Here is a 19,900-nt window from a genome sequence, read left to right as displayed (position 1 = left end):
TGTGTGGAGTTTGCATGCTCTTCCCGTGCCTGTGTGGGTTTTCTCCAGGTACTCCGGTTTCCTCCCACATCCCAAAAACATGCACAGTAGGTTAATTGAATACTAAATTGCGAGTGCGATGTGTATATGTGCCCTGCGATTTGCTGGCAAACAGTTCTGGGTGTACCGACTCGTGCAAGTTATTATCAGACGACCCCCACCTGTACTTACCCACTTGTGTTCTCCTTCCGTGCCTCCAGCTTCGCGGCCTGCTCAGTCAAGTTCGTCCACCTCTTCACATTCCGACAGACCACTAGCATGCCTTAGATATACGAACTCTGAGCCACTTCAAAATAGACCACTTATCTACTGCCTCCGCCTCTGTCTGCTTTTTGGTCCAGTCCAATTCGATACGATTAGGTATCGTGACAATTTGCATGTTTTCATTCCCTTGTTGCTAATTTGCAAACTTTTCAAGTGGACTTTCAGATTTGGGACTGTTAGACAGATCGATAGAAAGTAAGCTTGCTTTTACCTGTTGTATCGTCAGTGAAAGTGCATCCTGTCTTTTTCCATAATTATTGTGATGAAACTTTAAGTTTTACTGAAGTAGTGCTGTGAAATGTCCTGTTGTCACAGTAGTTCAATCACCTGCTGTGTCAGCAAGACAAACTCCTTGGCCTGCTTTCACATCTGCCTTTCGTGGCAGAAAACAGCGGCATTTTGAGACTCTGGCCAGTTGTCGGTTTCATTGAGTTTTCCCCAAAAGACTAATAACCGACGTTCCATGAGCTAGCCGGTCATCTTAGTCGTTTCCATTAGCAATACGTAGCAACAAAAACAGCTTGGACATTTTCCCAACAGCTTAAGTTAGCCTAGTAATATTCATTTTGTATATTAAATTTATCAACTAAAAAGTGTGAATTTGAAACTATTCCATTTCCTGAGCTAGATAAAGTACTTAATATCCATATTCATGATTATTACCTAAACACTTTTACTATAATTGAGAACAATCAACATTTCATATAGTTTACCATTTGAAACGCTTTTATACTCACATCTTGGTGATGGAAACAAGTCACTCATATTTTTTTTTAAATAAAATATACTGAAGCCATAATTTATTAATTACTACAATTATAGATTAATTGTGCTGTGCAAGTTAACAGTATGCAGAATTATTTTTAATCCTACTACATAATATACTAGAATAACTGTCCCGTAGTACTCTTGACAATTTTTAAAATATGGACATTTAGACAAACTAGTTCTGGAAGGGAAAGTTGGCACCTCTGATTCCGGCACCCTGTTGGTTTGTACGTGATCCATCGCACCTGCACATGACAAGGAACAAATCAAATACAAATCATGACACAAGGACACGGAGTGCCAAAAGAACTCTTTTCGAAAGCGCTGCACTCAATGAATTTTTTCCCCCTTGCATTTATACTTTGTTGTTTTGAAACCATTATTTTGACACTTTTACACTACATAATCTTTCATATGCATTTAGTTGTACATCCATTAGCCACTTTAGACTCTTCAGTTCAACATATAAAGCACAGAAATCAATACACTTAAAGAGTGGTTGAAAGGCCTTTGTGGTGGGTTATTTGGTTGTGTAAATTATTAATCAGCAGAAATTGATGGCCTTTGCAGGTTTGCTTTTTGGAAACGAGTTGCTTTCCCTTATGTTTAATCTTGCTGCAGTAATCCAGTTCCTAACAGTCTGCTCTTGATGGGGTGCCTATGAGGTAACATGATATAAAACCTTTAGATCAGTTTTGGACTGAAATTATAAAAAGGGCCCCGAGTCTCTTATCTTTGCCACATTCAATGACCGTAAAATCCCAAAACCATAGGAGGTGTGAGTGCAGCGCATTCTTAAATTTAGAATAGAGTCAGCAAACTAAATAGAGTACAGCCACTACTTGTGACAGTCTGCCGTTCTCATTTATGTAATTGCCTACTCTTGACTATTTGAATCGTTGCAAAATGTGCTTGTAGGGTATTTGAGCTACAATTAACACAGTTCCTGACACAGACCGGGTAGGACACAAACGCCAAGACACAGTTGGTAAGAGGCAACTTACCAAATTAGGCAGTTTATTACAGACAGGGTTCAGCACACAGATAGTCAAGCCAACCAGGCAACAGTATCCAAAAGATGTGAGGCAAGGACATGGTTATAAAAAAAAAAAAAAAAAAGCACGGTCAGACACAAGGTCAAAACATGGGTCGTAATGCCAGATAGGAAAACTTACTAGGTGCAAAGTTCTGACAACTCAAAGAGTAGAAATCCAGGGCTTAAATATCATTATTAACGAACCCAAATTAGAAACACCTGAAGTGACACGTGGCACAGGAAGCAAATGTAGAACTAATACAAACCGAATGTGACTCACCAAAATAAAACCGGAAGTACTAAACAACCCAGGAAGTGCCAAGTGACAATAACTTAACTACAAAAGCAGTGACCACCCGAGACCGAAAACGGAGACAGACGTGACAACAATCATTTAAACAATATGTAGTCTGAAGATTAAAATATTTTTTCATGATTTACATTTACTTTTCAGAAGGAAACACAGAACGAAAAAGTGAAACCTGAAAGTCATGTCCATTCATGTGTGCCCACAGCCACATTAAACTTGATGTTTAAGTTTAACCAGCCTCATACAACCATATTACATGTCCCCATTGTGAGCACTACCTACCCTCTGTGTATCTTTGTTAACATGTCCTCTAGCACAAACAAGGGAGCTCTTTCAATGCTGCACCTGGCAAGCCATGATAAGATGAGAGGTGCTGCATCGGTGAATTGAAGATCAGTGTACCACAAGTGAGTGATGGGCTGGCACAACTAAAAACACTATACTTCACCCTCTCTATGCTCACCTTATTCTCCCTCCTTATTTCTTATTTTAATTACAGTGGAACCTCAAAAGTCGAACTCAAAGTTTTTGAAATTTGAAGATTGGTCTTAAATGTGATGGCTGAAAAATTTAACAAAATTACAAAACACGTTATTGAGCACCAGAATTTAAATCTACCTGTTCACAGACATTGCTGTGTATTAGTGCAAATAGAAAAAAAAATTGTTTGTACTTTGTGTGGTCGAGTTCAATTACATGAGCAGATAAAATAGTTTTAAACCATTTTACATGGATAAGCTATAGCAGGTTTAATACAGTATGTCCAGTAGACAGCTTTAATTGATATACCAGAGTAGATGGTTGCAGTCTATATTCCCTGCGTAAATTGTATTTATCATTAAATATACTTTACTTTGCTGCCTTTACCAGAATAATAGAAGTACTTTATGTACAACAGTTTTTAATAATAGACAGTGTTGGTATTTTTAAATTGACTCTTTAAAAAAAAGGTATGTGTCAGTGTTGCATTCAAATGAAAATCTGTGCTAGCTACAATTCACCTTTTTCTTTTCTGGCAGAATTAAAGTTTTGAAATACTGTCTGACTTTCATAGCCTCTGTGAGTGTACAAAAAAACATTCCAGATGAACGCACTGATTTTGACTGAATATTTTGTCGGCATTTTTGTGATTATTTGATTAAAGTTTACCCAAACTATTTCTGGGTTTGGCCATATTGAAAATGATTGGCTAAACATTACATTCTTCAGTGGGTGGTGAAGATGTGAGGGAAGGTCCTTCTTCATGGGCCTCTCCAAATACAGTATCCTGCTAAAAAACATTAGGAAATTCAGCTTTTGGGTGAAATTGCAGGATGAACTTAAAATGCACTATAACATTTACTGGTGAACTTGACAATTTCTAGACCTTTGAATGTACATGTTCAACTGTTGATTTTTTCAATCGTTTGCACAACTTTGTTGTTCTCTAACAAGGAGCTGAATGGCAACACATTCTTACCTTTTATTTTTTTAATTTCCAAAGATGTCCACTTTTATGCCTTTGAGTGACTCTTCCAGTCTTCTTTTTTTAAACTTTGTTGCAAGATGGTAATAACACTCTGTGACACTCTAAGATCAATAATAATACTAATTATGCGTACAACTTCTATTGCACTTTTCAAGGCACTCAAAGATGCTTTACAATTGCACACATTATTCATTCACTTCATAGTCACACCCGAGTGGTGGTAAACTACTTGTGTAGCCACAGTTACCCTGGGCCAATCTGGCAAATTCAGTGGCCACTTCCATCTAAGAACATCATGTTTGAAGCTTCACAATGGAGAGGTAGGTACTGTAGATAAATTATGTGTCTTCTTTGTCTGATGATTTAAAAAATGTGAACAGCATGATGAAGAGGGCTATTTAAAAATAAATTCTAATTGAACCAGGAACTTTATTGGGCGATTCATGGATCAAACACAAGCGGCCGAAATGAGTTTCCTCCGCAGGGTGTCCGGGCTCTCCCTTAGCGATAGGGTGAGAAGTTCGGTCATCCGGGAGGATCTCAGAGTAGACTCGCTGCTCGTCCACATCGAGAGGAGCCAGATGAGGTGGCTGGGGCATCTGATTCGGATGCCTCCCGGACGCCTCCCTGGTGAGGTGTTCCGGGCATGTCCCACCGGGAGGAGACCCCAGGACCCAGGACACGTTGGAGAGACTACATCCTTCGGCTGGCCTGGGAACGCCTCGGGATCAACCCGGAAGAGTTGGATGAAGTGGCTGGGGAGAGGCAAGTTTGGGCATCCCTGCTAAAGCTACTGCCCCCGCGACCCGACCTCGGATAACTCAACAGATGTAGATTTACCTGTACAGTAAAAGCTAACATTTACTGTAGCTGCAGTAGCCACCCTACAATCACTAACTTTTAAAAATATAATAATAATAATTATAGAGTGGGTACGGAAAGTATTCAGACCCCCTTAAATTTTTCACTTTGTTATTTTGAAATTTTTGCAGATTTATGTTAAAAGAAAAACTGAAATATCACACAGCCATAAGTATTCAGACCCTTTGTTGTGACACTCATATATTTAACTCTGGTGCTGTCCATTTCTTCTGATCATCCTTGAGATGGTTCGACACCTTCATTGGAGTCCAGCTGCGTTTGATTATACTGATTGGACTTGATTAGCAAAGCCACACACCTGTCTATATAAGACCTTACAGCTCACAGTGCATGTCAGAGAAAATGACAATCATGAGGTCAAAGGAACTGCCTGAAGAGCTCAGAGACAGAATTGTGGCAAGGCACAGATCTGGCCAAGGTTACAAAAAAATTTCTTAAGGTTCCTAAGAGCAAAGCGGCCTCCGTAATCCTTAAATCGAAGACGTTAAGGATGACCAGAACCCTTCCTAGAGCTAGCCATCCAGCCAAACTGAGCGATTTGGGAAGAAGAACCTTGGTGAGTGAGGTAAAGAAGAACCCAAAGACCACTGTGGCTGAGCTCCAGAGATGGAGTCGGGAGAGGGGAGAAAGTTCTAGAAAGTCAACCATTACTGCAGCCCTCCACCAGTCGGGGCTTTATGGCATGCATGGAGTTTGCTAAAAAACACCTGAAGGACTCCAAGATGGTGAGAAATAAGATTCTCTGGTCTGATGAGACCAATATAGAAGTTTTTGAGCTTAACTCTAAGCGGTATGTGTGGAGAAAACCAGGCACTGCTCATCACCTGTCCAATACAGTCCCAGAAGTGAAGCATGGTGGTGGCAGCATCATGCTGTGGGGGTGTTTGTCAACTGCAGGGACAGTACGACTGGTTGCAATCGAAGGAAAGATGAATGCGGCCAAGTACAGGGATATCCTGGATGATATATATCCATCCATCCATTATCTGTACCGCTTTATCCTCACAAGGGTCGCGGTCGTGCCGGAGCCTATCCTAGCTATCTCCGGGCGAGAGGCGGGGTACACCCTGAACTGGTTGCCAGCCAATTGCAGGGGACATATAAACAACCACAAGCACAAATTCACACTTAAGGCCAATTTCAGTCTTCAATATATATAGGCGGCACGGTGCACGACTGGTTAGAGCGTCTGCCTCACAGTTCCGAGGACCGGGGTTCAATCCCCGCCCCTGCCTGTGTGGAGTTTGCATGTTCTCCCTGTGCCTGTGTGGGTTTTCTCCGGCCACTCCGGTTTCCTCCCACATCCCAAAAACATGCATGGTATTGTTAATTGAAGACTCTAAATTGCCCGTAGGTGTGAATGTGAGTGCGAATGGTTGTTTGTTTATGTGTGCCCTACGATTGGCTGGCAACCAGTTCAGGGTGTACCTTGCCTCCTGCCCGAAGATACCTGGAATAGGCTCCAGTACTCCTGCGACCCTAGTGAGGATAAGCGGCTCAGAAAATGGATATATATATATATATATATATATATATAATTATTATAATTGTGAGTATGCGTAGATACATACTACAGTACCTGCAGTTGCAAAATTGGGCAATATTGATTTTTTTTTTCAACTCAGCTGGCCTCTAGCTAGTAGCCTGTTGTTAGCACAAATAAAAAGTCAAAAAGCAGGTTTCATGTTCCATCCATCCATCCATCCATCCATTTTCTGAGACGCTTCTCCTCACTAGGGTCGCGAGCATGCTGGAGCCTATCCCAGCTATCATCGGGCTGGAGGCAGGGTGCACCCTGAACTGGTTGCCAGCCAATCGCAGAGGTTTCATGTTAAAGAACACAACATACGTCTATACTGGGACCTCTCCTCTTTTCTCTATTTTCTGAAAGATCCTGAGGGCTTTGATGACCTCATGATAAAACAATGTTTACACAAAAAATATCTGTCTATACAACTACCTGGGATGCACACCGATTACTCCTCCCATACACCTTCTTCCACAGTGCATGGTGCAAGGTAGGTTCGGGGCCAGGTCATCCATCCATCCATCCATCCATTTTCTGAGCCGCTTATCTTCATCCTCGTATGTTTGATTTTCAAGAGAACATGAGGAAAGGACAGCAGTTGGGGATTCAAATGTATTATTATTATTATTATTATTATTATTACTATTATTATTGTCATCATCATCATTTGTTGTATTTCATTTAGGTTTTAATAGTTTTTTGTTTATTTTTTGGAAGTGCCACCTCCAGCAGATGGCACCCTAGGCAAAAAGCCCACCTCGATTGCCTATGCCAAGAGCCAGCTCTGCCTTTAGCAGCATTATTGCTGCTCCAGGTTTTCTTTAGGTAGGATTGTTTGACTTCATTTGCTTAATGGGACTCACAGCCACACTTGGTATTGACCACATTTTGTGAACTTTCAATACTGTTTTGCTAAGCTGTCACTATGTTGTGCATTTCTGTCCCATCTGTACTATTTAACAAGAAGGAGCATGGAGTGAAGATGTGGACTACTGTGTTCACTTCTCGCGCAAGGAACTAGTTAATAATATTGGGTACAGTAGGTTAATTGAAGTCTCAAAATTGTCCGTAGGTATGGATGTGAGTGCCAATGGTTGTTTGTTTATATGTGCCCTGCAATTGGCTGGCAACCAGTTCAGGGTGGAACCCACCTTTCGCCCGAAGATAGCTGGGATAGGCTCCAGCGCTCCCGCGACCCTTGTGAGTATAGTGTGACATATCAATGGCAACTCTCCAACAGGGCACCTTGACGTCAACCAATAGAACTGCGTATTGTGATCGGTGCATCTCCTCCCATGCTTGCTGTTGTCAACATACTTGCACGCCGTTATCGACATTTATTCACACGCACAAACCTATGTTTACTGAAACTTTAGAGCATGATTTGACAGAATGCCGGCATGTTTACATACAAATGTTAGAGCCAGCACTAGCTTGCTAGGCTACATCAAGTTTTGTTGCCTGCTTGCGAACCGTATCGTATTAAAAGTACGTGAATATACCTCAAGCAATCCTTGAATGAACGTCCTCTCCCGAGTACACAATACACTGGCATGATCCATTGTTGTCGTTGTCGCCATGGTAACAATTTTATCCAGTCGAGTTGACCGGTGATACGTTTTCTGATTCCACCTCTGCGACAGTGTTTGCTTGAACAAGATAAAGCCCAGTGATCATAAAAGACGGGATACGGTGGTGGTTTTGTTGCAGTTTAACTTTTTAAGTCATGGATGGCAGTGAATTTCCTACAGCTCAACCAGGACAAAACAGAGGTTTTACTTCTCGGTCCTGAAGACAAGTGAAAAAAACTTAAAATACAAGATTTTAAATCCTCATAATGTGTTAAGAACCTTTGTGTCTTTTAGACTCTGAGCTTAATTTTATTCCACACATCAAGAATGTAACTTAAATCATCTTAAGAATGTAGCCAGAGTCCGCCAGTTTCTCAGACTTGCTAATACTTGCTAATATAAGCATGCTTATATCTACTGTCCTTTAGACTACTGCTTTGCCCAACTCGTTGGTCTTCCCAAAAAGAACATCTAAACTCTATTTTAGAATTCAGCTGCTAGTGTGCTCGGGAGCACATTACACAGGTTTTAAGATCATGATTGTATTTCATGATCAATTTAAAGTTCTTTTACTTGTTTTTAAATGTCAAAATGGTTTTGGGCCATCATATCTATCTGATATGCCTCGCAGGTCCTGAGGTCTTATTTAATTATTCCAAAAACTAGAACATAAACCTGCTGCTTTCAGCCATTATGACCCGCACCTTTGGAACAGCCTGACAGAGGGCATCAACTGGACCACAGAGACTGTTGATGGTTTTAATAGGCGCCTCAAGACTCACCTATTTATTATTTGTTTTGGCTTTTACCTGATTTTTCCCCCCCCACATATTTGGCCCTTAACTGATTTCTTTATCATTTATTTTGACATATATTTACCTAGGCGGCACGGTGGTCGTCTGGTTAGAGCGTCAGCCTCACAGTTCTGAGGACCCAGGTCCAATCCCCGGCCCCGTCTGTGTGGAGTTTGCATGTTCTCCCCGTGCCTGCGTGGGTTTCCTCCCACATCCCAAAAACACGCATGAATTGGAGACCCTAGATTACCTGTAGGTGTGAATGTGATTGCGAATGGTTGTTTATTTGTATGTGCCATGCAATTGGCTGGCAACCAGTTCAGGGTGTACCCCGCCTCCTGCCCGATGATAGCTGGCATAGGCTCCAGCATGCCCGCGACCCTAGTGAGGAGAAGCGGCTCAGAAAATGGATGGATGGATTTATTTATCAATTTTTTTATTTTTTTATCTTATTTTATTGTATCTCTTATTATTCTTCAGTTTTTATCCTGTCTTATTGTTTTTTAGTCTTTTTAAATTTTACCCCAGTGTCTCCTCATGGTCTGCCTGTAGAGATGTCATCCTGCCGCTTCCCCTGACCGGGGGGCCTGGAGGCTTTGCTCAATGAGAGGTGTGTCTCCCCCCTGGTCTTCCCGGGTCGTGATGGTCTCTGTGGTGGCATCCTTTGTGGTTGCTGACTGTGGCACTTCTCGCTGTGGATGGCTCCTACAGGTTGTCTTTCCTTGACCAGGGTCCTCAGTGCCTTGCCATGTCTCTATACTACATTATTAGTCAATATGTGCTGTGTTTGTGTGTGCGTGCGCATGTGTGTGTGTTTGCATGTGTGTGTGTGTATGTATTAGTGCGTTAACATTTACTGTATATGTGGTGGTGGGAGAGTTGGGTTTTTGTATATTATCTGCTATTTTACTTGTCTGTTTTTATCTCTGTGAAGCACTTTGGTTTGCATTTTTTTCACGTTAAAAGTGATGTGTAAACAAAATTTGATTGATTCATTGAGTGTTTTGATTTTGATTTGTTAGCTTCTGCTTATACTTGGATGGCAATTGATAATTTTGCTTGTATTGTTAAAAAAGGTTGTATAATGGTGACAGTTTTTACTGTGAAACAATTAAATATACTAAGGTCAACTACAGTAACATCACAGAACACATTGAAATTCATTTCATCAAGATGTATCAATGATTGATGATTCATTCTTTGCATTTGAGATCAAGCTACTTTTCTGATAATAGCTCATGCAAAAAAGTATGCCGCATCAACAGTCCTTGGGATTCATTTTCATTTGTACACACATTTTGGGACAGGTTGAAAGCCTCTGAATGCCTGTCTAATTGTACTTATTCATCTTACTCTGCCAAGGTCCATTCGCTGTTCATAAATAATTTTATTGTATTGCACAAGAGCTTAGCAAGAGATTGTTAGGGTGCTTATAAACAGCAATAGTGAACCCCAATGCAAACAAACACGACTAAGCAGTTTTTACAATAATTACACTGTTGGACATTCCTGTAAATTCTATGGTTATTTACCACATACCATACAGTAAAATACTTTAAAGTGATTATACAGTAATCAACTACAGTTTCCACTCCATCAAGGGATTTTGGTTGACGTCAAGACAGAGAGTTACTGTCTTTTGTAACAGCTGCAGCGTGGCTCCCAGCATGCATTGCACCACGAAATGTTGAACCGTTGCCGTAATCCATCCATCCATCCATTTTCTGAGCCGCTTCTCCTCACTAGGGTCGCGGGCGTGCTGGAGCCTATCCCAGCTGTCATCGGGCAGGAGGCGGGGTACACCCTGAACTGGTTGCCAGCCAATCGCAGGGCACATAGGAACAAACAACCATTCGCACTCACAGTCATGCCTACGGGCAATTTAGAGTCCCCAATTCATGCATGTTTTTGGGATGTGGGAGGAAACCGGAGTACCCGGAGAAAACCCACGCAGGCACGGGGAGAACATGCAAACTCCACACAGGCGGGGCCGGGGATTGAACCCGGGTCCTCAGAACTGTGAGGCTGACGCTCTAACCAGTCGGCCACCGTGCCGCCCGTTGCCGTAATAAAAGATGTTAATCCTGAATGTTCATGAACAATCAGGATTAACATAACATGAATAATGTGTTTTTTATGTTACCTGTAGCGTATATGAGGGTTAAATAAAAACGTAATTAATTTAGGAGAAAAGAATGAGCCGGAAGCAACACCTGTGTTACTTCTGGTTTAGCTTAACTTTAAGTTTAAATTTAATCGTTAAAATCAAAGTAATCTGTCTCATAAAGGGGAACCACGTCACTTTTTATTTGTATAAAATTTAGGGAAAGTGAAGAGAAACCCTCTTTTTTATCAGTCTCGTAATCTGAAGGTTGCTACATTTTATGAAATTTTGAGTTCTAGATGACAGAGGCTTACTTAAACTCAGAACACACACAAAATACAACCAATAGTGGAATTTTATAGTATATTTAATGACATCTACAAGGGATCTAGAGGGAAACACACAAAGGGGTCTAATTTAAGAAAGAAAATAAAACTAATAATGGTGAAAGAAAGAAAATAGGTGCACGAAAAGGGAAACAGAACATCGTGTGTTGGACTAAAGTTGAAAATGTGAACGTTTAATGCGTCCAGTGCGGACGGGAGAGAGAGAGGACAAAGTTGAGATTTTGTCTGGAGCTAGTAATTTCCCCGAAATTATTAGGCACTAATATTGTACAGTCGGCGGCACGGTGGCCGACTGGTTAGAGCGTCAGCCTCACAGTTCTGAGGAGTGGGGTTCAATCCCCGGCCCCGCCTGTGTGGAGTTTGCATGTTCTCCCTGTGCCTGCGTGGGTTTTTCTCCGGGCACTCCGGTTTCCTCCCACATCCCCAAAACATGCATTCATTGGAGACTCTAAATTGCCCGTAGGTGTGAATGTGAGCGCAAATGGTTGTTTGTTTGTATGTGCCCTGCGATTGGTTGGCAACGAGTTCAGGGTGTACTCCACCTCCTGCCCAATGATAGCTGGGATAGGCTCCAGCACGCCCGCGACCCTAGTGAGGAGAAGTGGCTCAGAAAATGGATGGATATTGTACAGTCTGACAAACGCATGCAGTGTCTTCTCATGAATGTAGATCAGCTGGTCTCTGGGTGTGGTCTGTCTTGGAAGTCTTGTCTGTCTTGTCTTCTGTCTCAGAAGCAGAAGACAGGTTTGGTTGCAGAAGAAAAAGATAACACAAAAATAAAAGAGGCGGAAAAATGGTTGTTCGTCACGCCTCCTTGGGAGTATATGACCGAGCGATCACGCTTGGTTGGAAGCCTACGTGGTAGTTGAGTAGCAGCTTCTCTGATCGCCTAGCGGTGGCCCGTAGAGGCTTGGAAGCCAAGTCTGTTCCCATCCCGGCCTTCGCGGTTACCGAGCCGTGTGCCCGAACAAAAGGAAGCGGAGGGGTGGCCCAATGGCGTGTGCAAGAGGGACGGAGAAAACTGGAGAAGACCACACCCAGCTTGAATCTAGTCTACAATTTTGATAAAAGTGGTGTAAAAATCCTATCTTAATATAAAATACTCCCAACTTTGTACTCTCTACCCACAGGTCAAGCAGATAGAATGTCTGTTAATACTTAAGTTTTGGCAAATCAACTGCTTATGGTTCAAATCACATTTCATGCTGCTTGGAGTCAAATCAAGACAAACGGTTCTCAAGATCTCGCACTGCGCGTTGTAAAGTTGACACACTGACAAAGACTTCAAGGCATACATTTAGAATAATTCGGCAGTGTTCGTAAAATATCAAAACAGATTTTTATCCTTGGTTAAATGTCAAATTAGTTCACGGGTTGCAGTACTCTCAGGCACCAATGGGTAGCACCTTGCATGCATGTTTGGTCTCCCTGAGCGAGGAGCCCACCTTTTTTGGGCTATTGCCAGTTCAAATGAAGAAAAGACTCTTTGATGACTGTAAATCAAGATTTTAGTGGGGACCTGCTAATTAATTTATGGTCCAGTAGGCGTCTTCTAGTGGTAGTCTCAAAGCAGGGCCGCTCGGAAGAATGCAGTTTATCAAGCCGTAGGAGGAGTCACTGTGACGCCTCAGGTCGCGGGGAGCATGTCCGCTCCATACCCTTAGTTCGCTGAATGTGTGTCTTATTTAACTCTCGCGTTACATTTACAGTATGTTGCACTTTGTTTTCTTGAACCTTTGACAGTGGGTTGTGTGCAATAGAGTGACATTCCAGTCAGTTCAGCTGCATGTTAAGTGAAGCTAAGCTAAGCTAAGCATTACCTGGTGACTTATCAACTGCATTTGATAAGTGTGAATGTCCATGTGATTAGTCAGTTTGGCCTACCCTCTTCTGCAAGCCAAAAGAGCTCCCTTTTTCCTTGTGTGTCTCATCAGTACCACAATGAATAAAAGCATTCATTCATTTTCCATATCGCTTATCGTCAGTATGGTCACGGGTGTCTGGAGCCTATCCCAGCTATGTTCGGGCGAGAGGCAGGGTACACCCTGAAGTTGTCGCCAGCCAATCACAGGGCACATAGAAACAAACAACCATTTGCACTCACATTCACACCTACGGGCAATTTAGAGTCTCCAATGATTGCATGTTTTGGGGATGTGGGAGGAAACCGGAGTGCCCGGAGAAAACCCACGTAGGCACGGGGAGAACATGCAAACTCCACACGGTGGGGTCGGGGATTGAACCCCGGACCTCACAAATGTGAGGCAGATGTGCTAACTAGTTGGTGACCGTGCCGCCGAATAAAAACATTGATTTAAAAAAATCTATATAGTAACTCTCTGTTCATAGTGTGTGACGTCAACCAAAATCCCATGATGCAGTGGAAACAATATTTAATTAAAGTATACTGTAATCACCTTTACAGTATTTTATTGCATGGTATGCGGTAAATAATGGCAGAATTTACAGCAACGTCTAAGTGTATTGTAATATATGTTCCCAGCATGCATTGTAATATTCCTGGCTCCACAGTGTTGAAGCATTTCAGTGTAAATAACAAGACGTGTAGGTAACAAGAAATATATGCAAGAAAATAAGATAATATAAGAAAGAGTATGATCGTAAAAATCTATTGTGTAGAAATACTGAACACTAACAATGTGGCACTGATGCAGAAAAGCGTTGTTCTATATACATGTGGGTAGGGGAGTAGCAGTATGTTTCCATTGGAGGAAGCTTTGTACAGGTCAAGAGACAGGAGCCAGTTGCTGCTTTTACAGAGTGTCAAGTGATTCAGGTCAGCTAAACAGCTAGTATTGAGCAAATAATGATTTACAGCTGGTGTATGAGTACGATGTATCAAGTGGTGCATGACTCCAGAATCCAATTCCGACTACTCACCTCCCACTTTTTTAAGCTATTTTTTTTACAGTAACTTAATGGCAACAATGTTGCCAGTATGTTACTGTATTTCAAGTTTACAGTAACTAACTGTGTATACAGTGTCAAAACCCTATGAGATGTCTAACAGTGCATTTAAACCAAAAGAGCACGCAAGGATGAGGAAAAATACTACTAACAAAAGGCAACGTGAAATAACAGGCTAGGATTGAACACAGAACAAACAAAAAGAGGTGGATGGAGTATAATGCAAGGAAGACAACCGGTACTCATTAAAACACAAAACGAAAAACCTACACAAGGCGAAGAACAGGTCAGAGAAAATCACAGTCGCACTTGCATTCTTACAAGCAGGTCTGACAAAGTAACTACCGACGGAACAAGCAGAACGAAGAACAAGCATGAGAGTAACAAAATGCTGTGGCGATGGCGACAAGCAAAGAACAATAACTCGGCTCCCTTCTTCCGTTTCTCCTGTGTCTAAATACCCTGCAATTGATGATTGCCAGCAGGTGTGACGCAGGAGACGCCACCCAGCATCACTCTCCAAGGAGACTGCAACGGAAAGGAAAAAACGCAGGTCAGAACAAAATGGGATTGTGACAGATTAATTATACAGATTTAGTCCTACTGAAAATAAGTATTCTGAAAATTGCTCTCTGTATTTTTCTGTATTAATTTGTGAATTGTGACTTACAGAAGCAGACAAAGCATTTATTTTCATCTTTACTGCTGGAAGTACACACGCATGGATGCTTGCACTGGTATGTACTTTTCAATTAGAAGATTTTTGGTTCAATTTCTTCTGGGATGTCCAAACGTTGAGCATAATATCAAAGTGCTTCTGTCTCCAGACCATTATTTTGTGGATTGGTGAATAAAGAAAAATATAAAGCATTGTCCATCCTGGCAGTACTGAAAGACAAGCCTAAAAGATTCCATAAATATGCTGAATTGCATAGGTATAAATGTGAGTGCGAATGGTTGTTTGTTTATATGTGCCCTTCAATTGGCTGGCGACCAGTTCAGGGTGCCTCTTGCCTGGAGATAGCTGGGATAGGCTCAGCACGACCGTGACCCTAGTGAGGATAACCGGAGCAGAAGATGAATGAATGAATGAGTGGAAGGTTGATCAGATGCCCTCTTTTCCCCAGATGTTTTTGGAACCTAAGAAAAGCAATTTTCTGAGTTTTTAAAACTGTCTGAAATATCTTTAGCTCATTTGGCGTGTTGATTCTTTTGCCCTGTGACCTGAGCGTCTATGTAGGTGCCACTTTCACGCACCCTCATATTTTTGATTAGTTTATATGGCACTAATTAGACATAGCACTAGTGATTGGTCGATATGTCCCTACAACTTCATATATACAGTAGGGTCAACATGTCGTTATTGCTCTCTGCACAAGTTTATCTGTTTACTGTATCACATCAAGCTTTTTTAACTTCCTTTTTGTTTTGGCTGAACGTTAAGTATTAATTACTAATATTTTGATTATTTGGCCAAAATACATAATCTCGAAGTAGGCTATGGCAAAAGGACGAGAAAATTTAATGGTGTGTAATCTATTCTGCTCTCAAAGTTGACATTTCAGTTGAAAGTAAACCTGTCGATATAATTTGCCATGAATGGATCCAACTCCATTACACACTCCAATTTGTTTTTATTTTGACTTTTCGAAAACTGTCTGAGATAAGATGTTTTTTGGGACACCAAGTGTAACAGACACCAGCGTGATGGGTAAAAGGATGGGGTGGGTTTAATTCAACGCATCACCTATCATTGCAGCAAGGCTATAGCATGGGCATTATGCATACAGTATCTGTGCATGTCTAGTGATTATTTGGCTGCTCATTGAATTTACCGACGGAATACTGAAGTGTACGACAATATTATTCACTCAGACTTATATTACTTAAACGTATAATGCAGTGCAAGAGGGAAACATTTAATAATCATCTATATCTTCACCTACTGTTAACCTAAAGTAGAATGTTTACAGCATACTGAAGTCATTGCAAAAGACAAGAAGAAACAATTGAAACTTGCTTCTTGTAAAATCCTTGCAAAGCATGTCCAGGGCTGTGCAAATCATTAGTGCGAATCATCGGACCTTTATGACTGAGCTCTTAAAAACCAAGGGGCAACATTTTGATGTAAATATACAGTATGGCATTTGTTAAATTTCAAATTAACTACTTCACTGATTTTGCCTCAATTCCATTGTTACTTAACAAACATTTATGGACCTGTCTTTATGTTGATATACTCTAATCATATGTATACAATTAGCTGGGTAACACGTCTGGATATTTAATACCGGTATATTTGTAATGCCGGTCGGTACAAAAAACATCAAACTGTTTATAACAAGTAGTTTCCTTTTATATTAGCAAATTAATTTACCGTACACAAGTGTCTGTAAATATTTTCCACCCACAGCCCTTGTCTTTGTTTAAGTGTTAGCCAAAAGGCTGAGAAAAGAATACACAGTAATGGTCACAAGAGGGTATGTCACCCTATAAAACAAGTAAGTTGCTAATGACTTTTTCAGGAACTAATTTTCTGCTTTGTGGCACATCCCATAAAACTAGGTTGCTCTGCTGCAACAGGGGATGGATAGAGATTTAACTGTCTTTTCTGTTTATCGTCTCACAGCGGCCTCTGCATATGCTCCAGACTCTGTTGAATCTGCCACTTATTATTTTTTTTCTATTCAGCCAGGATTATTATGCTGATGAGTTGTGTGTATGTATATCAATCTCAAATATTGAATGCCCTTGAAGTTAGATATGAATGGTTATTCTAATTCAACAAAGCTCTTCACCTCCCTGCTCTCTCTGTATGTTACGTGTTGCTGTCTTGTTATATTGCTCCAGCTCAGCACTGCAGCAGTGAACATAAAAGTGACAGTAATGCTGAAATGAGCTTTGAAATGCTGAACCATAGTTCTTCCACTTGCTTGCACTCCCATAATTTTAATCCAAACCCCAGGAGTTGGCAACATGATGACGGGTGCACTGGATGATTTTAATACGTGTAAGGTTAAGGGGTGTGTCAAAAGCAGGGTGTCATAAGCCATGGTATATGTGCATAAATGTACACAAGATTATTAGACAGACACCTGCAGGGCACATCATAAAACAAGCATTTAGTCCATAAAACACTATTCTGGAACACATTCTATTAGACCGTATGGAGCCTTTCTGTCAAGTTACCCTGATGAATGGCTGCAGAAGCATGACTTAATTATGACTGTACAGGAAATACAGTCCATCCCTTGTAATGATCCACACAGCCATCGATAAAAAGGCTTGATAAACACAGACTTCCTGAGCCAGGATGGATAAATACAGCCTGAGTAATGAGACCCAGCTTGCTTGGGATGATGTCTCTGCTGTATATCATATACTACTCTGGTTGTAGGGTTGGGGTGAGTGTGAAGGGTGGGGGGCAGTCTTTAAATCCTCAATATGTGCCATTCCATATGCGACTGATTTTTTAACACAATTGTCGTGCTCATTTACAGAAACTAAACTGACATACCAGAAAAACCATGATGAGAAATTACTTTTTCAGTGATTTGGTTTTTATTTATATCTGTTTTTTTGCTAGCTGTAACTAAGGCAAGCTAAATAAATGGGCTGATTCCATCTGAACAATTCCATTAATTAAAACAAAAAAAAAATCCCCTTTTTGAAGTCCAGAAGCCTACTCCTATAGAAATCTTACAGATGCTAGTAAAGATGACATTAGCAGACCAAATAGCGTTAATGGTTGTTTGTTTATATATGCCCAGCGATTGGCCGGCGACCAGTTCAGGGTGTACCCCGCCTCTCTCCCGAAGATAGTTGGGATAGGCTCCAGGACGCCCGCGACCCTTGTGCGGATAAGCAGTACAGAAAATGGATGGTTGAATTTAAATTGAGAGCATACCAAACTTTTCTGTTCGATGTATTTTTCCCCTTGTGACCAAAGCCAGCAAAGGCCTGATTATCTGATTGCTTGAATGCTTATTCCGACTGGTTATCCTGTAGTTTGGGGTGTGTTAGGATTTTTTTCCCCCACCCCAATATGCCTGGAAAACGGCCAGGGCCGCTGACAATCAGAAATGTTATTAAATCTTTCCAATATTTTCTGATGATAAATCATGTTGTGTGTGGTTAAAACCAAGGACAGCCGAGCCACAGACTCTGATTGTAATGTACATACTGTAGAATGGGAACAATAGCCAATCAGAGGGGGAAGTTAGCACTACTGCTGGACCTTAGAAATTTAGGAGCCACTGGTTAAGTAAAGGTCCTATGAATCCAATGTTTTTCTCCAGTTTTATGCATAACATAGGTCAAGAGAAGTCTGTGACCTGTTTTAAGTTGGATATCTATGCGATTTGTCGATTGAATGCAAAAGACAATAAATGCCCAAGGCTTGCAAAACAGTCAAATAAAATTTCTTTGCATTTGTGATGTAAAAGTCTAATATTGCTCATTCTTTTGTTGATCGGTTCATGGAGGGAGACAATAAACAGACCAAGAAATTAGTTAAAATATGAAAAATGAATAATTACAGTGGCATACATACAGAGCATACAAAGTCTGCCTTCTCGCCGAAAGATATTAAGTCTTCCGGACACAATTTCTTTTTATCTATTCTCTCAACTAGCCCATGTCTGAAACAATGTGTGGGGAGTTTCCAGCGGCATTTTAGAGCAACGAAACTAACAAGGGGAAGAGGTAAGACAAATGGGAAGGGCTATGGGAAAGAATTGGGATTGGCCCTTACTTCTTTTTGCATGCCCATACTGATAAGTTTGCTTAATTTTGTTGTGCTGTAGATGTTTTTCCAACAAGGCTTCTAATAGGGGCGCCATTAGAGCGCACTCTGACCTCGAACGTGTCATTGCAATGTCTGTTTAGAGTTGTGTGATTGATATAGACCAAAATCACCCATCTGTAAGAGGAGGGTGCCACTAGCCTGCTGGTAAGGGACCTCTTTGTGGGTAATGCTGACAGCCACACGTTGTCGTTGCACTATTAAAGCAGTTGTGAATTCACCTTTTGTTGTCGTTCCAAGAGTGTCCCGCCTCACTTTCATGCAGTTTGTGTGGGGTCGTACTGCAGCGTACTTGGATCATTTCACAAATGCCTTTTACCGCTCGTGTGTGCGTGCGTGAGTGAGTGTGTAGTTCACCTGGTGCTCCGAACACTGCAATGATCTCTGAACGGGGGAGGGGAGAGTCACATCCATCACAAACAGGGCATAAATAAATGAATGGGAAACACTGCGGTGGATGTGACACATAAACAACTGCTCAGAAAGTAATTTATTTTCCTCACTCCGGTCCACCAGGAAAACTCTCGGCACTCTTGATGGCTAGTCCGCACCTGATACACCTTAATTTTACCGGTGCACATGCCCCAGTAAAAGGGCTCTGATGATGCCCCTGCACCACACTCACAAAAGGCTCATCTCAAGTCTCTTAACCACAACGTTCCTAGCTCCTTGCTCATCAAAACGTTAAAGGTGACCCGGAAGTTGTTTTTACGCCGCTATACTAAGGAGCGTTTCAATTGTCTTAAACACACATCGAGGAGCAAGGATCAAGCATCGAGGAGCTTCCATGGGCTAGCTTAAATTAAGGGACATCTGAGGTATCCTCTGCGGAGGTCTCATAGCTTCTATGACGTATGACGTATGGACTTATGAAAATGGGCGTGAACCAGCTGGATCGTTAACCGTCATCTATAGTAGGTCTCCATGAAATGACGTCATCGAGGAACGACTGTCTCAATTCCCTCAAACATTCCTACCTCCTCACTCCTCTAGCATCCTTGCTCCTCGATGGAATTTCTGGTGGAAGGAGCTAGCATGTAAACAGAGGAGCTAGGAC

Source organism: Phyllopteryx taeniolatus, chromosome 9 (assembly GCF_024500385.1).
Source record: "Phyllopteryx taeniolatus isolate TA_2022b chromosome 9, UOR_Ptae_1.2, whole genome shotgun sequence".
NCBI classification, from domain to species: domain Eukaryota; kingdom Metazoa; phylum Chordata; class Actinopteri; order Syngnathiformes; family Syngnathidae; genus Phyllopteryx; species Phyllopteryx taeniolatus.
This window is presented reverse-complemented; position numbering follows the sequence as displayed.